General features: G+C 42.5%; 1 long non-coding RNA gene across 4 annotated transcripts in view; it reads right to left on the bottom strand.

Moving 5' to 3' along the window:
• The window catches only part of LOC145720834 (uncharacterized), a 187,834-nt gene that overhangs the window by 18,528 nt on the left and 149,147 nt on the right, over positions 1-20,159 (bottom strand). For all 4 annotated transcript variants that reach the window (XR_014144044.1, XR_014144042.1, XR_014144043.1 and 1 more), the window contains exon 2: positions 1,650-1,793. This is a non-coding gene — a long non-coding RNA (uncharacterized LOC145720834). The remainder of the gene's footprint in view (positions 1-1,649; positions 1,794-20,159) is intronic.

Raw genomic sequence — 20,159 nt, 5'->3', positions numbered from 1 at the left:
TGTGGGCAGATTCCAGAGACGATAACACTAAAATGTGTGTCTTCGAACCGAGGGGATAGTCAAATGATGAGTTTGTAACATTCTGCCCACAATTACCTGCTATTCTGTAGAAATTAACTTTGTTAAAAATTAACAGATGTGTTAAAGTAATATGTAGTCAACACATGCAATGCACACCCTGTAGTTTTATGTAATTTAAAAATGCAGAATTGAGACAATTATCCATTCAATTCACCCCCCCAAAAAAAGAAAAATATTCTTTCATCAGTAATAATCTAACAATTGAGGCTAAAGATATAGGTTGCTGGTGTTTCTAGAAATTACCTAGGCTACAAAAGAACCCAATTCTTTAATTTATTTGATGCATGTACATTCCCCCAAAATCAGTGTGTTACTTCACACATATGTATGTTTGGTGTCAGCCAAAGTGAAGTGAATAATTTAGGCTTGGTGTATATGGTTTGGTTTGGTTTTGGTGATCCAGACGTGGGGGGGAGGTGTTGCTTTGAATGATTTGGTTCCCAGAGTCAGCTCTTCTCCCAGAGATACAGGATTTTTACCTATGTGCTCTGAATAGTGCCCAAACTCTACCTATAGACGCTGTCTCATCCTCACACCCCTCTTCCCGGTCACCGACAACCACCAATCTGTGGAAACTAGCCACTATTGTGAAAATAGGATTCAGTTCAGAAGGACAGCAACAATTATTTTTAAAGGAACCAGTTAAACTACTTACCAGTGGAAGTGAATTTTTAAATTTTAACTTCTTTCTAAGATTAAATTTAGTGTGTGTGTGTGTGTTTAAGTAGCTGGTGTTCATATATTCGGGCAGAGGCAAATTTTTACCCCACTGGAAGCATACCTTGGAAGAACGTGGAAAAGCAAAATGGGGCAAAGCCACCCAGCCAACAGACCACGGATTCTCAATGTGCCTCCTGCCACGTCCTCCCTGGCTGTGCAGCACGTACGTGTGTCGCACGCATGCGTGAAAGTGCGCACGGGTGCGCGCACGTGTTTGTGTGTGTGCACACGCGCCCACACACTCATGGGTTTGCACTCGCGCCCACACACTCATGGGTTTGCAAACGCACCCACACACTCATGGGTTTGCACTCACGCCCACACTCATGGGTTTGCAAACGTGCCCACACACTCATGGGTTTGCACTCGTGCCCACACACTCATGGGTTTGCACACGCGCCCACACACTCATGGGTTTGCACTCGCGCCCACACTCATGGGTTTGCAAATGCGCCCACACACTCATGGGTTTGCACATGCGCCCACACACTCATGGGTTTGCACTCACACCCACACACTCATGGGTTTGCACTCGCTCCCGGCCGAGTTAAGCACTGACGGATCCGGCTGGGGGAGAAAACATGGAGGGGAGGGGGTCGCCAGAGAGAAGGTCAAAGGAAGCAGGATACAGCGTACCTCTGAGTTACTGTCCTTCTGGAGACCACCTTTTCCCTCCTCATAGCCTGTGATGCCAGACGCTTGACTCCCATTTTGGGGGGCTTTTTCTCACTATTAAGTGAGTGGTTAGTTTGGTGTTCCTATGCTGTCTTTCCAGAACCTTCCTCCCCCCGTAACAGCTAACATCGCATATTTATTCAGTGCATGCAAACTTCATTAAGCATAGATACCTTGTTCCCGTTGAGTCTTCAAATATCGCAGAAGATGGCTTTGTGCGCTCGTCTTCCTGGAGCACTTCAGCGAAGGCATCTCAGCCCCTTTAAAAATGTCTCCGAGCCGGATTGCTTCTCTGTGGGCAGTATACATTGAGGTATCTGAAACAAACACAGAACTCCAATTATTGTTTGCCTGTGAACTGGTTAGCAAGATGATTACAAGATACAGTAAATACACTTGGCATGTTGAAACATACTTTCAGCTCCAATGACTTCAAATAGCTTCTAAGTAAAACAAATAAACAGAATAATGGTGGGATTTATTTGGAATTATTCATTATGAGACTACCCAAGGCATGACATTTCCAATCACGTCTTAATTTTCTTTTTAGGAGCAGAAAGGGTTTTCATATCTTGACATATTCACCACCCTGGGCCTGAGGCAGTTATCTCTCTGGCTCATTCTATGGTTCCAAATGCTGATGGCATGCTGTGGGGTCTTGCGGATCACGCATGGTTTGCTCTGGCTTCTACACATTAAAAGTGAAATAAATACCCAGGCTGACTGTCCTAGATTATGATCTATGAGTTGATGTGTTAAATGAGCCCGTTGCTTTAAAGGTTATAAATGACAAGATTTTTACTATTACAAGTAATTTACAGCTATTTCCTGTTTGACGTGACAGATCCTCCTGGAGAAGTCCAAATTTGTCTGCTTGACATACATTTATTTTAACATTCTCTCTTTCCCCAAATTCTAGAACATATTAACTACTGTTTTCCTGGGTGTCAATTTGCACCTGTGGGATCTACCTCTTGAGGCTTCAATGAGGTCCCCTGGCCTCCACTCCAGATGGCTGCCTGCATTTGAGCAGCTAATGTGGATGATTACTGGCATATTTACTGTAATTTATAAAAATCACAGGAAATGACATTTTTATTAGTCACTGACTCCACTATCACCAACCACAATGGATGTTATGCATACAAATCCATTTTAAAAATTGTTCTTCCTAAATCAGAAGCTCTTCCTGGTCTTTAATTCTGTGAAATGATCTTGTTTCACTTCGCTTACCATGGGTGAGGTCACAGAGGAGCTCAGATCGCAGCTTATTTCCTACGGCCTGGAACTTTTCGAGTGAGGCCGGGAATGGGGGTCAGACAAATGCCCTCCCAGACCGAGAGAAAGCTCCATAAGTGTGCGGGCCTCAGTAGGGAGGGCAGCGAGGAGCCCGAGCATGGAGCCAGGCGGCAGCCCCCCGACACCGCGGCCCACAGTGAGGATGACGCGCTCGGTTGTCTCGGCCACAGTGGTGTGCGCCAGGATTCATATCCCAGGCCCGGTGACAGAGCTGTTGGCTAGAGAATTCTGTGCAGAGACAAAACCTGAGAAAACTCACTGAGCTTTGCTATGCCTGTTCCGTGCTCCATGCCCGCCAGGAAGGCCTTGCTTATCTCAGAAGGGAGGTCATGGATTGAATCTTACAGCCTGAGTAAGAATTCTCTATGTGAACAAGGGCAGAGGACTGTCTGCCAAGATATCAGGGTTTTGGGTATTAGTAGGGATGGAGTACATTTGAGGGAACAGCAGAAAATAAGGCTGGAAGCAAGGGCAGGAACCATCAGAAGGAGCCTTGAATGACACTCACTAAAAGAGTATTCTTCATTCCATAGGCAACAAGAAACACTGACGAATGTTGAGTCCTTTTGGGTATGTTGAGTACAGCCTGGGTGGAGTCACACGATGTCAGAGTCAGAAGCAGCAGTCGAAAATATACAGTCGATGAGAAAGGGGACAATGTCCCAAGAAAAGGAACGAGGGATGAAGATGTCATCTGGGCAACATGGTCTTCCACAGAGGAGATGAAGCAGTGCATGGAGAAGAAAGGGGTCACGTCAAGAAAGTCAAGAAGGAAGAGCTCCCAGACATCTGCAAGACCAGAAAACCAAGTTGGTGAAAGTCACCCAAATGTTCCCCGTTTGTGGGACACTAGGAAGTCACTGTTTCCTGTAAGCCCAAGGTGGAATGGTGGAGCAGAGCACACACTGCAGTAAGGTGAGGAGAAGACAGGAGAGCGGAGGGCTCGTGTCCCAGACGGCTCCACTGCGAGGGGAGGAGGCGTCGGTGTGTTTACATAAAGGAGACTGGTGCACTTCCCGGCTGGAAGCAGAGTGGACGAGCAACGTTTGAGAATAACCGTGGAGCCAGGAGGACCCGGACCCTAGGACACGGTAGGAAGAGCCTTCCCCGTGGATAGGGAAAGTGGCAGGGAGGGAAAGCTGCTAATGCTTGTTGACTCTCATTTGTAAATACACCTGTGTACTAGACACAACAAAGCTCAGGCAGAGGCTTTTAATGCCCGTGTTACAGTAAGAAAACTGAAGCTCAGGGGAACCCAGCTAATATGCAGGAAAGCCAACATCCAAACTTATACCCGCAAGACTGAAATGTTCCTAACGGCCCACCATGCTACCGTCAATGGGACCTCTGAGGGGTGAGGAGAGACATCAATGAGAGACCTGGACAAGACATGGATTACACATCAATGGGACATTGATAGAGTCATTGATGAGACATTGATGAGATACTGCTAGTCATTAATGAGTCATTGATGAGGCATTACTGAGTCATTGATAAATCATTGATGAGTCACTGATGAGACACTGGTGAGAGACATGGATGAGACATCAGTGAGAGACATTTATAAATGACATTGATGAGCAACATCAATGAAACATTGATGGAGTCATTAGTATGAGACTTTGATGAAACTGGTGAGAAACATTGATGAGATATTGATGAGTCATTGATGAGATATTGATGAGTCATTAATGAGTCATTGATGAGTCACTGGTGAGAGACATTGATGAGACATTGACATTGCTCACATAGGATGTGAATATAGGCACCATCCTGACAGGTGCCTCTGCTTTAGAAGCAGCAGCCAATTCACCTGAAAGAGGAAGAAAATGTATGGCGGGTGAAACTGCTTGAGGTGGCAGAGCTCCGAAATGCAAGAAGATCTGACCAGGGTTGGGGGGGTGCAAGAAAGGAATCCTGAGGGGGGCCCAGGAACCAGCTGATTTTTCAAATCAACCAAATGGAAATGTACCACGAGCTTGTAAGGATGGGCTGAAACACGGCACTGATCCTTCTCATTGGCTTGAGGGCTAGAGCAGGATATGGCCATTTCAAGCCCCAGGTGGGTGAGATGCCAACTTGCTTGTAAGGTCTTTAAGGGGGCAGCCCGGCGAAGGCCCAGGGGAGAGATGAGATGTGCTGTGCTGTGGGCAGAGCATTTCGGTCTCTAGCAGAGCCATCCTGCACCTTCAGGAAGAGGGAAGTTGGAAGGAAGCTGAGAGAGAGAGAGAGAGAGAGACAGCCAGAGGGCAAGAGTGAAAGACCCAGAGAGAGAAGAGGGGAGGAGTGAGCGGGAGGGGGAATGGAGAAGGGGGACAGGAAGCTGGGAGGGATGGAGGGGAGCGGGGAGCGGGGGAGCTGGAGTGGCTGGTATGTGCCGTCACGTGGGGCCACAAATCACGGTCCGCCCAGGACGGTCAGCAGTGTTCTCCTGCCATGACCAGTACCAAAGATCCAATTACCAGGTCCTCTGCTGTGTGGGAAGAAGAACCAGATCTAACAAATATTTGTTGAGGACCCATAATGTCTCACTGTCTCAGGAATGTTCCCCTCTTTAGTTCTCAAAGCAATTCTTCAAGTCAGACGTCACTTTTGCCACTTGAAGAGACCAAAGCTCAGAGGGGTTGAGAATTTGCCTTGGTTTACACAGCTCATAAGTAGCACGTCTGTGGTTCGATCAGACCATTCTCAGTGCTCTTTCTGCACCGCGGCTCCCACCGTAAGGGGTACAAAGTGCATCTAGCACAGCGCAACGTGAGGGGGGTTTCGCCAGCTCCGCAGTGCGTGAGATGAAGATGAAGTGCAGCGGGCCCTGAGGAAACGGGCAGTTGCTACGATTGCAAGCCCTCTGCAGAAGAGATAGAGCGGGCCTCTATATCTCTTCAGGTGGTCCACAGGAGGGGCTCTTAACTGCTTGGGGACATCACCCCATTGACAGGCTGGTGAAGCCCACGAACCCCTTCTCAGGGTAATGCTTCTAAATGTATAAAATGGGACGCATGAGAGGAACCAAGTCATTATTTGGAAAATTGATAGATAAAAAGGGAAAGAATCAAGAATGTGTATTCTGACTTTCTATACTAACTCTACCCCTGGGCAACCAAACAGCTGATGAAGATATGTTTTCCGTGTGGAAATATAACAGATAATACATTGTAAGAAATGATAGAATTAAACCATTTTGTAACCCCTAATTAACTAATGGATCAAAACACTGAAAATCAATGGTTGCTAACAGAGAGAACCAAAAGTAATCTCGCCCCTTCTTCTGCCCCTAAAACCTGATGGCATCAAGTCTCGAGACCCAATTTTCAGTTTACAAGAAACACAGAGGAAAGAGAGACCTGATGAACTATACCATAGGGATGCGACCGTATCCTAGCCTGTTGGAAACTCTACAGGGTAAACAACCTATATCATGTCTCGGAGTTAAGAGATAATGCAGCATTGAAAAGGATTTGGGGGTATAGTTGGATGGTGGATGTGTGGGATTCTACATATCATTCAGTCTACTTTCATGTATGTTCTGAGTTCTTCACGATAAAAAATTAAAACTACGGTGCTCTGGTAAGCACTGTGAATTGTGCAAGACTGTTGAATCTCAGATCTGTACCTCTGAAACAAATAATGCAATATATGTTAAGAAAAAAAAAAGAAGAAGAAGATAGCAGGAGGGGAAGAATGAAGGGGGGGAAATCGGAAGGGGAGACGAACCATGAGAGACGATGGACGCTGAAAAACAAACTGAGGGTTCTAGAGCGGAGGAGGGTGGGAGCATGGGTTAGCCTGGTGATGGGTATTAAAGAGGGCACATTCTGCATGGAGCACTGGGTGTTATGCACAAACAATGAATCATGGAACACTACATCTAAAACTAATGATGTAATGTATGGTGATTAACATAATAAAAAATTTTAAAAAAGAAAAAAATTAAAACTACGATGTAAGATTATCAAGGAAACAACTCATATTTTGAAATGCAAATATCACAATGTTTTAAAAATATTTCCCAAGATAGTAATAATTTCCCTCCATAATGCACTAAGTAATAAAGTCTGTGGCAGTTCTGAAAACCATTGCAATGTCAAAGTGGCTGTGAGAATAAAACCGTATGAGATGAAAATACCGATTATTTCAATGGGTGACAACTCCACAGGAAATGCTGATACCCCTGTGGTTTGTCGACTACATTCATAACTGAAAGAAAATGCTAAATTTCAGCTGCAAGTTAATAAAAATAAAGGTGAAGATTTTTCTGTTCAGGTTCAGTGGGCATTCTGAATTCTGTGCATGGATGGGGTCCTTCGACCCCAGGTTAACAGCCCCTGGTCTAAAGGCACAGAAGATTCTGGAGTGAACGCAGTGTTTTCACCCTGGGCTAGAGCCATCCCATGTCGGTCGTGGGGGTCTGAACTGACTTAAAAATCGTGGTTCTTATCTGCTTGAGGCATTCGTGAACCTGTCTCTGGGTTCCTCTTTTCCCTTTGGAGGCTGAGGCGCTCCTCCTTCAGAGACAAGTTGGGAATCAGCGTTTCTTCTTTGCGCCCCTGAAAGAAGTGACCTAATTAGCATACCACGTTCTCTCTACCACGGAAGAACCACTTGCAGCCGCATAGAGCCACAGATTCCTCAAATGTTAGAATAACGAGAAAACTTAATGCAACTCCTGTGTCTTGCAGGTGAGAACAGTGATGCTCAGGCAGATGAGGGCCTACACCTGCCGCGTGCACGGTGCCCTCCACCTCTCACTCGTCGTGTCACAGGGCCTAGTAGTTCTGTGGGAGTAGCTCCAACTTCAAGCATTTTTATGCACTAACAAATCGGTAGCCATTTGGAAAAAATAATACTTGTAAGCTGAAGGAAGAAAGCGATATTGTAATTACGTTGGCAGATGATCGCAAGTCCTTACTACAGGCACATGTTCCTGCCACCGGAATCAGATTGGGCTGCCACCCTCCTGTCCCGTTCTGCGTTGATTTTTGTGTGGTGCTCACTTTTTATCACAGAAGCTGCTCAGAATCCAGCTTCACACAGATAATGATGCTAATCTGCTGTGAAACAGTGAACCATGTGAGGCTGGTAGTTTGTGTGGTGTCACAGGATGACAAGTATCACCGTGTCCCTGTTGGAAGTGGAGAGTACCCTACGGTACCTCTGTGAGTGTGCTGTGATGTCCCCAGGGAGCCAAGGTCTAGCCCAAGGTCATACAGGTCGGGGCACTGGATCCAGAAGAACCGACATCTCTTGCTTCCTAGCCCACTGGGTCGTATTCGCGGGAGAACTGTAGCCTTCTTTGGATTTCATTTTATAATTGGGTATCTGTCGAAAACAGAACTTGATGAAATCATGTGGCAAATTATTGTGTTTAATGCTGAAAATCCTCCCTATCCGAGTAAATGTAATTTATCTGGGCTTTGTCCTCTGGGCAAAGTTGTTTGATTCGTAGAAAGTCTACTATTAAATTTTTTTTTTTAATTCTCCCGGTTCCTTTAGCTGTATTTCATGGTTCATTTCCATTCGCACTTATACTTCCCGGACATGATGGAAAACTGGTATCAAACTAGACCTCTTACTGTTAGGAAACCTTAAAATTGGACAAAACATATGAAATAACTGTTTTCAGATGTTGGGTAACAAGCAATATAAAACATATATAAAAAATATGTGACCTGGAGAGGGGGAAAGCAGATGAGGCAAGCCCGTGATCACCCAGATTTCTGCCTGGAGGCACTTCTCAAAGCACACTGCAGGAAGGGGGAGCCCAGGCAGAATAAGGCAGTCCTGCTAAGGTGAGGACATGGGGGTTGGAGACTAGGACCAAAGGGGGGCCTGGAGGGCAGGGTACAAGGGGTGCACAGAGAAGGATTCCAGAAATCTGCATAGACAGCCCCTTGAGTCCCTGACTGAAGAGCTGACTCTCTATGCTAAAGGCAGGGCGCTGACAAAGCAGACGGAGATCAACTATCAAGAAGTGAGCAACGTGGAAATTCCAGAACTTACGCAGGGCTGGGAAATAATGAAGCACTGACCAACCAGTCAGAAAAACCACACTGAACACACCAAGCACTCAGCTAATATCCCAGGAGAACAGGGCTCTGAACAGGGTGACCAAGCCCTAGGGGAAAGACTACTCTAGATGTGCCCTATTTAAATTCTATGCTCTTTAAGTGAAGACAATAAAATTGGGACATTCAACAGTGTGGCATCCACTATGCCCAGGATACAATAAAAAATTGCCAGACATGTAAAGAAGCAAAAAAATGTGAGAAAAATGTGAGCAGTAGCAACATCAGTTAAAAGGAACAGACCTGCAATGACAGAAATGTCAGACTTTATTTTTATTTATTTTTTTATTTTATTTTATTTTTTTTTAAAGATTTTTATTTATTTATTTGTCAGAGAGAGAGAGAGAGAGCACAAGCAGGGGGAGCAGCAGAGGGAGATGGAGAAGCAGACTCCCCACTGAGCAGGGAGCCCGATGTGGGACTCCAACCCAGGACCCTGGGATCATGACCTGAGCCGAAGGCAGACGCTTAACGACTGAGCCACCCAGGCGTCCCCATTTTTATTTTTTTAAGCAGGCTTCATACCCGGTGCAGAGCCCAACATGGGGCTTGAGCTCACGACCCTGAGATCAAGACCTGAAGTGAGATCAAGAGCTGGACACTTAACTGACTGAGCCACCAAGGCACCCCAGAAATGACAGACTTCACTACAACTAATATAAATAGTTTGAAATTTTTAAGTGAAAGTATGGACACATTGTGGGAATAGATGGGCAAAATCAACAGAGAAGTAAAAATGATTGGAAAAGAACACATGGAAATTCTAGAACTGAAACATACAATCTAAAATGAAATAGTTCCAATAGAAACTAAAACAAAAAAACAAGTGAACAGATCAATGAAACTAGAAGCTGATTCTTTGAAAAGATCAATAAAATTGATAAACCTTTAGCCAGACTCATCCAAAAAAAGAGAGAGAGGGGATGCCTGGATGGCTCAGTCAGTAGAGGGTGGGACTCCTGATCTCGGATTGTGGGTTTGAGCCCCACTTTGAATGTTAAGATTACTTAAAAATAAAATCTTTAAAAAAAAAGAACAACAGGCCAATACCTCTGATATACATAGATGAAAAAGTCCCCAACAAAATACTAGCAAACCAAATCCAACAATACCTTAAAAAAATCATTCACCACAATGAAGTGGTATTTACTCTGGAATGCAAGGGTGGTTCAAAATTCATAAACCAATCAACATGATATATCACATCAATAAGAGAAAGGATAAAAACCGTATAACCATTTCAATAGATGTCAAAAAAGCATTTGATAAAGTACAACACCATTCATGACAAAAACCCTCAACAAAGTAGGTTTTTTTTTAAAAGATTTTATTTATTTATTTGACAAAGAGAGAGAGCAGGAACACAAGCAGGGGGAGCGGGAGAGGGAGAAGCAGGCTTCCCGCTGAGCAGGGAGCCAGATGTGGGGCTCGATCCCACGGCCCTGGGATCATGACCTGAGCCGAAGGCAGACGCTTAACAACTGAGCCACTCACGCGCCCCAACAAAGTAGGTTTAGAGGGAACATACCTCAACATAATAAAGGCCATATATGAAAAACCCACAGCCAACATCAATACCCAGTGGGGAAAAACTGAGAGCTTTCCCTGTAAGGTCAGGAACAAGACAGGGATGACCACTCTCACCACTTTTATTCAACACAGTACTGCAAGTCCCAGCCTCAGCAATCAGACAACATAGAGAAACAACAGGCATCCAAATTGGTAAGGAAGAAGCAAAACTCTATTTGCAGATGACATGATGCTATATGTATAGAAAACCCCAGAGACTCCACCAAAAAACTACTAGAACTGATAAATAAATTTAGTAAAGTCAAAGGATACAAAATCAATATATAGAAATCTGTTGCATTTCTATACACTAATAATGAAGCAGCAGAAAAAGAAATTAAGAAAGCAATCCCATTTATAATTGCACCAAAAATAATAAAATACCTAGGAATAAACCTAACCAAAGAGGTGAAAGACCTGTACTCTGAAAACTATAAAACATTGATGAAAAAAATTCAAGATGACACAAAGAAATGTAAAGGCATTCCATGTTCATGGGTTGGAAGGACAGCTATTGTTAAAATGTCCATACTACCAAATGCAATCTACAGATTTAATGGAATCCCTATCAAAATACCAACAGCATTTTTCACAGAACTAGAACAAACAATCTTACAGTTTGTATGGAACCACAAAAGACCCCAAATAGCCAAAGCAACCCTGAAAAAGAAAAACAAAGCTAGAGGGATCACAATTCCAGATTTCAAGCTATATTACAAAGCTGTAGTCATCAAAACGGTATGGTACTGGCACAAAAATAGACACATAGATCCATGGTACAGAACAGAAAACCCAGAAATAAGCCCACAGTTATATGGTCAATTAATCTTTGACGAAGCAGGAAAGAATATACAGTGGGAAAAGGACAGTCTCTTCAACAAATGGTGTTGGGAAAACTGGAAAGCCACAGGCAAAAGAAGGAAACTGGACCACTTTCTTTCACCATACACAGAAATAAACTCAAAATGGATTAAGGACCTAAATGTGAGACCTGAAACCATAAAAATCCTAGAAGAGAGCACAGGCAGTAACTTCTCTGACATCGGTCATAGCAACATCTTTCTAGATCTGTCTCCTGAGATGAGGGAAACAAAAGCAAAAGTAAACTATTGGGACTTTATCAAGACAAAAAGCTTCTGCACACTGAAGGAAACAATCAACGAAACTAAAAGGCAACCTACTGAATGGGAGAAGATATTTGTAAATGACATATCTGAGAAAGGGTTAGTATCCAAAATTTATAAAGAACTTATACAACTTGGGGCACCTGGCTGGGTCGGTTGGTAGAGCATGTGATCTTGGGGTCATGGGTTTAAGCCCATATCGGGCATACAGTTTTCTAAAAAAAAAAAAAAGAAAGAAAGAAAGAAAAAAAGAAAAGAACTGTTACAACTTAAAACCAAAAAACCAAATAATCTAATTAAAAATGGGCAGAAGACATGAACAGACATTTCTCCAAAGAAGACATACAGATCACCAACAAACATATGAAAAGATGCTCAACATCACTCATCATCAGGGAAATGCAAATCAAAATCACAGTGAGGTATCATCTCACACCTGTCAGAATGGTTAAAATAAAAAACTCAAGAAAATATTGGTAAAGATGTGGACAAAAAGGAATCCTCTTGCACTGTTGTTGGGAATGCAAACTGGTGCAGCCACTGTGGAAAGCAGTATAGAGTTCCTCAAAGAATTAAAAATAGAATTACCATATGATTCAGTAAGCGCACTACTCTTTGCCTAAAGAATATAAAAACACTAATTTGAAAGGATACATGCACCTTTATGTTTACAGCAGCATTATCAACAATAGCCATATTATGGAAGCAGTCCAAGTATCCATCAATAGATGAATAAAGAAGATGTGGTATATATATATATATATATATACACACATATATATATACATATATAATATTCCATTATATATATATACATATTATTATTTCACCATAAAAAGGAATGAAATCTTGCCATTTGCAACAGCATGGATGGAGTTAAACAGTATTATGCTAAGTGAAGTAAGTCAGTCAGAGAAAGACAAATACCAGATGATCTCACTCATATGTGGAATTTTTTTAAAAGATTTTATTTATTTATTTATTTGAGAGAGAGAGAACATGCGTGTGAGAGCAGGGGGAGGGGCAGAGGGAGAGAGAGAGAGAGAATCCTTAGGCAGACTCTATCCTGAGCGCAGAGCCTGACGCAGGGCTCAATCCCATGGCCCTGAGATCATGACCTGAACTGAAACCAAGAGCTGGATGCTTAACTGACTGAGCCAGCCAGGCGCCCCTCACTCATACGTGGAATTTAAGACACAAAACAAACAAGCAAAGGGAAGGAGACAGAGAGAGGCAAACCAAGAAACAGACTTAACTATAGAGAACATACTGATGGTTACTAGAGGGGTAGGGGGTGGGGGGATGGGGGAAATAGGGGATGGGGATGAAAAGTGCACTTATGATAAGCACTGAGGAATATATAGGACTGTTGAATCACAATATTGTACACCTGGAACTAATATAACACTGTGTGTTAACTATACTGGAATTATAAAACATGGTAATAGGATGAAATGAAATGAAATATTTCCATTCATCTGTGACCTTTCCAATCATAATTTCTGTCTTGTTCCTGCGTATAATGCATTATACAAAATATACTGTCTTCATAAATAAAATGCATTATAAGACTAGTAGCACTATGTTTTGCTCTAGCCGCTCTCCTGCAAGGAAGCCAGGGGACTTCATGGACACAGGCAGGTATGTTCCAAGTGAATTGGGCAGCACTGGACACTTTACTCCCTAAGACAGCGCTGTTTAGTGGAACTTTCTATGAGGATGAAAATGGTCAATATCTGCTCTGTCCAGTACAGTAGCCACTAGGCCCATGTTGCTCTTTAAAGGTATTTTAATTAAAAACTCAATTTCTCAATCACAGTAGTCACATTTCAAATGATCATAGTACAGCCTTGCATGCACTAAGGTCTTAAGGAAGATGTTTACGGCCTTACAGTCAATTTTGTTAAAATCGAATGTTTTGTGTGTTAAAAGAATTAATTCAACTTCCGAAGGTTAGAATAACTCAATAACTCCATGAAGAGTAGTTTATGCCCTGGGGAAATCAAGTGGGAATTTTTTTCTCATTTTATTAGCCAATATGTTAACAGAGTAGTGAAGGCCTTGTCTGAACACAGTGGTTTTCAAACTTTCATGGGCAAAGCAGTTCCTTGGAGAGTTTGCTATCAGTGAAGATTTCTGAGAGACATCTACGCTCACATTAAGGAGCGTCTAATCTGGGTGTCTTCCTGGATGGGATTTAGGAATCCATCTTCTTAGGAAGCATCTCAGGTAATTCTGGTATATGATTACCCCTTAAGAAATGCTAAAAAAAAAGTACACAAATATCCAAACCAAATATTAACACCTCAATCAGTATGGTTTTCTGTGCATGATGTGGGCAATTATTTAATTTTTCCCTTTGTTCCTCATGTTCCCTTTGTTACTTATGTATATTCATCAGCTAAGCTCTTCTTAAATGTAGAACAATATTCTTTTCCCATTTTTACTTTATTCTACTCAAAACAAATTGCATCTTCCAGATGATTCAAAATATCGTATTTTTGTACATTAGAACCTTGCATGCAGCAGGTGCTATTCATTTGTTGAGTGAGTGAATCTAGACGATGGGGATACCATCTCTGAAAACACTTGCCCGGCACACACTAATAAGCTAATGATGTGAGAACTGAGATACTGGGTCCCAACTGAGTACTTTCCCTTTTTACGTCAGCAGAATGTACTTCACAAGTAAACTCATCATTAGAGAGTTCTGGATCATTAGTCCCTTTCTCTTTGTAAATAAATTACAATAAAAATTTTGCTCACGGACTCACTAAAACATGTGTTCTCTCTTGGAGGTGACTGAAAATTCTCTCACATGGTAATACAGACTTGGCTTACAGAATTCATTTTATGAACCAAAAGAGAAGAGGGAGGGAGAAGGAGTAGGAACGAAAAACTGTGAAAATCAGAGGATAAGGCAGAAGATGTGGCCTCTAGCTAATAGGAATTCCAGAAAGAGAGAACAGAGAAAAATAGAGGAAGGAAACTTCAAAGAAATAATTGATGTAATTTCACAGAATTGAAGAATATGACTTTCAAGATTGAAAGAGCACACTAAATATCCAGTATAATAAATGAAAGAAAAAAAAAAAGACTCACATAATGCACATCACCATGCAATTTCAAAAATTAGGAGTAAAGAGAGGGAATAAAAAAATACCCAGAATAACTTACATAGAAAGACTAAAAAACAAGCAAACAAAATAAAAACAAGTCAAACATAAAGGATCAGGGATCCAATACGATGGATTATCTACAACTAACATGATACTTAATGGTGAAAGACTGAAAGCTTTCTCCCTAAGGTCGAGAATAGGACAGGAATGTTGCTCTCACTATTTCTCTTCAACACTGTACTGGAGTTTCTAGCCAGTGCAGTAAGGTAAGAAAAAGACATTTAGGTTAGAAAGTTAGAAACAAAAATGTCTTTATTTGCTGATGGTAGAACTGTCTTTGTCAAAAATTTTATAGAAGCTGGAAAAAAAAAGCTAGAAGAATTTAAAAGAAACTTACCAAAGTTACAAAATACAAGATCAAAATTCAAAAATCAATTGCATTTCTCTGTATTAGCAATGAACAATCAGAAACTGAAATTCAAATAACAGTACCACTTACAATAGCATAATCAAATATGAAACAGTTTGGGGTACAAGATCTGTACACTGAAAACTACAAAACATTGCTAAGAGATATTGGAGAAGATGTAAATAAATGGAGAAATATAACATGTCAAAGAATTGGAAGACTCAGTGTTGTTAAGATACCAATTCTCCCAAAAGCATCTATAGACTCCATGAAATCCCACTTAAAATTGCTGAAAGCTTTTTGTAGAAATGGACACGCTTAATCTAAATTTTATATTAAAAAAAAGACATAGAAGAGCCAAAACTATTTTTGAAAAAAGATTTTAAAAAGTAGAAGGATTTATACTATCTGTTTCCAAGACTTATAAAAAGGTAGTAAGCAAGACTGTGCGGTATTGGCATGAAGACAGAGCAATAGATCAATGTATCAGGATAAAGAGTCTAAAAGTAGACCCACACATATATGGTGAATTGACTTTCGACAAAGGTGACAAAGCAATTTCATAGGGAAAAAAGAATCTTTTCAAAAGTGATATTAGAACAATAGAGTAACCATATGCCAAAAATATTAACCTTTACCTCATGCCGCATACAAAAGTTAATTCAAAATGCATCATGGACCTGAATGTGAGAACTAAACCTACAGAATGTTAGAGCATGGTTCTCCAGAACTTTCTGTGATAACAAAAATATTCTTTGTTTGTACTGCACAAGATAATAGCTATTAGCCACATGTGACTATTGAGCGCTTGAAATGTGACTAGTGTGATTGAGGAATGGATTTTTTTTAATTTAATTTTACTTGATTTAATGTGAAATATAAATAGCCATATGTAGGTAGTAGCTATCAGGCACCACAATTCCAGAAGAAATCACAGGAGACAGGCTGAGGGACCTTGACTTTGGCAAAGACTCCTTAAATACAACACAAAGACATGAACAGTTAAAAAAAAAAAAAAAGAAACCAATAAACCAGACTTTATCAAAACTTAAAGCTTTTATTTTCAAAAGACATTGTTAAGAAATGAAAAGGCAAGCTGCAGATTGAGAGAATATCTGCAAAAACAGTTACCTGACTTATGTCCAGTATATGTTAAGAACTGTCAAAACTCAATAATACAAAAAATTATGAAAATTAACAACATGTTTGAACAGACATTTGTCTAGAAATATATATATATACTTATACAGATAGCTAATAAGCACATGAAAAGATGATCAATAGGATTCATCATTAGGAAATGAAAAGTAAAACTATAATGGGAAACTACCAGACACGCAGGTGTATAGCAAAAATTAAAAAGCCAGTGTTGGTGTGGATGTGGAGTAACTGGAACTCTCACATGCTGCTGGTGTAGTGAAAAACAGTTTTGTCATTTCTTAAACATCTAAACATATACCTGTGACACAGAATCATCCCACACTTAGGTATTTACCCAAACAAAATGAAAGCACACGTCCACACAAAAACTTGTACGCAAATTCATGACAGCCAAAAACCAGACACAAAAGTCCATCAGTTTGTTTAGGTGTCTAAAGAAACCCTAGGACATCCAGGCAGCGGGATGTTCCTCAACAGTTATAGGAACGGCCTACTGATAATGTTGTAATATGGATGAATCCCAAAATAATTATGTAAGTGAAAGAGGCTAGATGGGGGTTATATACTATACAATTCCACTTATATAAAATTCTAGAAAATGCAACCAAATCCATAGTGATAAAAAGCACTTTCATAGTTACCCGCAGGCTAAGATGGAGGGTTTGCAAAGGGGCTAAGGAAACTTTAGAGGGTGACAGATATGTTCATTATCTTGATTGTGGTGATGGTTTCATGAGGACACACATTTGTTGAAAAGAGTCAAATTGTATACTTTACAAATGTATGGCTCATTGCATATCAAGTATCCCTCAGTAAACTGTAAGAAACAGTAGTATGGACTACTGAAAAGCAACATAGCAAGTTAGAGGACAAAATTTCAAGGGAAACGTATTTTTCACCTAGAATCCCATACCTAGCTCAACTACCCTCTAGTGTTGCACAGCCTACTAGAAGATATAACTTACCAAAACAAGGGAGTAAGTCAAGCAGGAGGGAGAACATGGGATCCAGAAGCGGGGAGAGCCACATGGAAGAAAGGTAGAGTGAAGACTGTGGCAATGATAATTCTGTGGCAACACTTGAGAGCAGCCCACCCAGCTGGGAGCAGGCGGACAGAGGGCTCTGGCAGGAGTCCTCCAGGGAGAAAGTGAACTCATAAATTCCTGATGTGTTTGATTTTGCAGAAGATGGTATCAAAGATGTTTACGATACTGATATCGAGCATGGAAGGAATTTGTGATAAGAAAAGAGAAAACGAAGTAAATGAACAACAATGTTCACAAACCAAGACCGTTACCAACTCTGGGAAAAACAAAGTTTCACAAGAAAGGAAATATAATCATGGTTCACCACTGGGCTCAGCCATGAACAGTACTTCCATTTTCGGACTGAAGTCAACACTGAATATTGATGTAACATCAATGGGAAAGAGTGGGAAAGAATGTAAAAGAACATGAAAGCTTTATAGTTTATAGATAATGTCTAAAATAAATAAATTAAGAATAATCCTCTGGAGGCAGGATGATCCGGTGGAGTGAGCACAGGAGACCCCCAGGGCAATGAAAGCACTCTGTGTGGTACTACAATGGTGGACACAGGGTGTTCCATGTTTGTCCAAACCCATAGAATGTACAACACCGAGATCGAACCCTGATGTGCACTGTGGACACTGGGTGATGAGGACAAATGTCCCACTCTGCGGGGGATGTTGGTAATGGGGGAGGCTGCGTGTGCAGGGGGCAGGGTACACAGGGATTCTGTACTTTCCACTCAGTGTGGCTGTGAACCTAAAACTGCTCTAAACATACCGTCTGTTAAAAGTGTTCATGAGCAATACACTAATTATACATATTAGAATCTGTCCGTTGTAGATTTTAATCCGAGCTTCCTGTTCATTAAGGATCTGCCCTTTGATATTACTTAAGCTCTCAGTTTCTTCATCTATAAAAAGGGGGAAAGTTGTAATCTGGAGGTGTAGTGAGGATTAAATGAGATTCTATGTGTGAACTGTAATAGTGATTAATCTTGCATTCTTCCCAAAGAGATAAAGGTGGCTCACAAAGATGCACTTGACAGCAAGATGAATTCAATTAAAAATAACTAAGAAAAATAGGGCAACTCTGGAACCCAGGACTTGTTCAGTTCTCTTTGTCCTGTGATTGAAGCAGCACCTTTGGGGTAAATTTAATGAGTTCATGTGCCCATTATGTGCTGCCTTAATGTGTTGTCCTGCAGCCCCGTGTTGTCCTGTGATAAGCCCCGTTGTCCTACAACACCCTGTGCTGTTACGGAGATGATTAATTCAACGTAGACCCCAAGCCAGTTTGAGGGGCCGAACCAGTTGTATTAAAAGGGTCCCGTATACCAATAGATTTAGGGGATAATTACACACAGATTTTTGAAAGCCCACTAAAGCCTAAACTTCAATTTTCTAGTAAAACCAGAGCCCTCAGAATGTGAAGCACTGCCTAGGCAAGAAAATGTATTAGTGTCCTAATCAAAAGAGTGAACGTTATGGCTTGACTGGTGTTCCCCACGAAGATGTGGCAGTCCCGAGCCCCTTCTGAGACCTTCTTTGGAAATAGGGTCTTTGCAGATGATCAAGTTAAGATGAGGGCATCAGGGTGGGCCCTGATTCAGTATGACTGCCGCCCATACAAGAAGGGGAAATTTGGACCCAGAGGCACATGGGGAGATGCCGTATGTGGATGCAGGCAGAGTGGGGAGCCGTGTCTACAAGCCAAGGCGTGCTGACGATCTCCAGCACATGCCCCAAAGCTGGGGACAGAGAGAGCTTCCCCTCACAGCTTCCGAGGGAAGCAGCCTGCCCCCACCTTCGCCTCAGACTTCCGGCCTCCAGGCTGTGAGGCGAAGAATCTCTGGGGTTGTCAGCCCCTCATTCTGTGGCCCTGTGGTCTGGCGGCCATGGGAGACAACACCGGGGGTCAAGAATCACATAGAAGCTCGGGTAGATGGCCTGGCTTTGGCTCCCAGTCCTTGCGCCCGGCCTCCGCCGCCGAGCAGCATGCCCCGACTCCAACCCTGGGCCTCCCTGCCTTTCGGACGCATCAGTGGCTCCAGGGTGACCCAGCTGGCTCCCTCTGCTTCGTGTCCACTCGGGCTCCCGGTAACCCCTCGTTCCTGATCACTCTCTTAACCTTCCCTGTATTTTCTGGCCTGAAGGATGTTCTCTACTGGTTCCCGTGTTCCAGTCATTGTAGCGAATACGTCCGGCCAAAGCGTTTCAGTCACCCCGACTGCAAACACAGTTCTGTGTCTGTCACAGAGTCCCGGCTCCCCTGGGCGAGAGCTTATTTAGAGTATTTTTACAGTGAGCCTCGAATCCGTCTCCTCTACTCCCCGGAGCTGGGTGAGAACCGGCCGCGCCGCCGCCGCAGAGCTGAAGCCTTTGATTCTGAGCTCATACTCCTGGGGCTACGAACTGCTGACCCCAGGGCCTTCCTGCTGCCTGCCCTGCCCCTGCTCCGACCTCTGTGGTCTTCCTCAGCCTCACTCAACAAAACACAAAAATAGGAAGTGACATAAGTTTCGACTGGTAACAAGCTTTTGAGGAAAGTAGTTTAATATACGGAGGGGAGAACTGCCTCTTTCAATGGAAGCTCTTTCTCCAACTTGGATGTATTGGATGAGCATATAAGATAACTTCAGTTATTCAAGAAAGGGAGGCTGTTGAACGTTTGGGTTTCAGAGTTACGGGCATGAGCCATACTGGCCCTCTAGGCTTTGCCTGTCACCTTCACACGGTGAATGGACCGCTCAGCTCTCTCATTCTCACGTGGGATGAACACCCAGCTGCTCCTCCTGGCCCCCGCCTGTCCCTCGGATCCTGCCCTCCACATCCAGAACCGGACGCACTCTGTCACCGCATGGCTTACACAGACAAGGGAGAGCCCCGTTCTCAGAAAGGGAGCAGGCA

This window comes from Leptonychotes weddellii, chromosome 3 (genome assembly GCF_054177405.1).
Source record: "Leptonychotes weddellii isolate Sample4059 chromosome 3, ASM5417740v2, whole genome shotgun sequence".
In the NCBI taxonomy this organism is placed as follows: domain Eukaryota; kingdom Metazoa; phylum Chordata; class Mammalia; order Carnivora; family Phocidae; genus Leptonychotes; species Leptonychotes weddellii.
This window is presented reverse-complemented; position numbering and strand designations above follow the sequence as displayed.